Raw genomic sequence first — 1,618 nt, 5'->3', positions numbered from 1 at the left:
GTAGATACGAGAAAATATAAAGTGAAACGAACATGAAATTAGTTAAAAGACACTCAGTCGTTTAAAAAGACAGTATATTGTTTTGGGTTGATTTTAAATTGAGTATGAAAAGTGATAATGAAAGTAGGATTTATGTTTGAGGGATTTGGTACATTTTGGTTTCAAATTAGATATATTTGACATTTCAAATGAAGAGTACGTAAAACTCTTAACGCATAATAAAAAAGTATTGAGTTTAAGCCTTTTTATCAAACATGATGGACTGGGTATTATAAGCAAATTCTCCAAAAAGATGTGTTGTAAGAGTTCCAACTAATAAAGGACATTTGGAACTTGGAAACGACTTAATGACTCACCAAACAAAATAAGATGACTAATATATAATGGTGTTAGACTTCTTCAAGAGGTCCGTGAATTGTGCTTAAATGTATGCCATATCATAACAAGTTTCTTACAGTCAAGGAAAAAGTGGAGGATGTCTAACAAACTGTTTGTGCTATAAATTATCTATTTAGTTTTTTATATTTATCTCTATCAGAGGGCGTGCTAGACATCCTTCATTTTAAATTTTCGACCTTGTTAAATGTACACCTTTGTTGATAGAAAGTTTAACACATGATGAGGTGGCCAAACTGCATGTCACCTCATCATTTATCAACATAGGTGTAAAAGTACCTTAATTGTTAATTTTTTGTTAAGTTCACTCTCCATACATCCATTCTCTTGTACACGACGATGCTCCTCTTTTCATCCACATCTTGCTTGTAACATATAAACAATCCACATTGTTGTATTAGGTGCTCTTATATCGTAGGTACAACTCAAGTAGCTACATTAATTGAAAAACTGAACCAAATGATGGATTGACCCTTGAAAGTCATTACATGGATAGAGGGTTTTCATGCTTTTCTTCCCTTTAGAGTTTTGACAGATAACTAAAAATAGATTACACCTTTTCTCACTTGATTTGTTAATTAGAATAAATATGAAAACACATTCCAAGTTCATAATACTTAAGATTAATTTGTAACAAAGTGTAATTGTTTGAAAAAGTAATTCTATTCATCACGAGGGGTGATGATCACCAATTTAGGGAAATTGATACCCATGCTTCCAAAAATTCGCAACATAGAATATAATAATTGCCACTTACTATGAATAGCATTATTTGTGTTCAAATTTCATGTTTGCCATTCAATGTGAATTTAATATGACAAAATTCAAACTTTTTTGTTAGAGAAATATATGGTTTCATAAAAGAAAGCTTCGGAAATCTGTGGAACCTATTTAATCCTCGCAAACGCCAAAGGAGTTCTAGGAAAAATGACGTTGCTCCAAACATGGGTTACCATAAAAGTAAGTGTAACGATAAACCATAGATTCGATTGACTCACAATTACATCATTATGTTCTTTTTGAGTAGGAATTGATCACAACTTCCTACTCTTCCTACTGCAACAATGTAAGACCCCCACTTCATCCCCGATAATCCACCAAGAAGCAATGATCGAGCCCAAGTTTAACATTTAAATTATTTTCTCATTCACCAAATAACCCAGCCTCAGATCTAGGTTAGGGGAATAGCTATATCAGTTTACATAGCGCAAAAAATGTGCAA

This window comes from Olea europaea, unplaced genomic scaffold, assembly GCF_002742605.1.
Source record: "Olea europaea var. sylvestris unplaced genomic scaffold, O_europaea_v1 scaffold3050, whole genome shotgun sequence".
Classification (NCBI taxonomy): Eukaryota; Viridiplantae; Streptophyta; class Magnoliopsida; order Lamiales; family Oleaceae; genus Olea; species Olea europaea.
The sequence above is the reverse complement of the archived record's forward strand: the minus strand, read 5'-3'. Positions refer to the sequence as shown.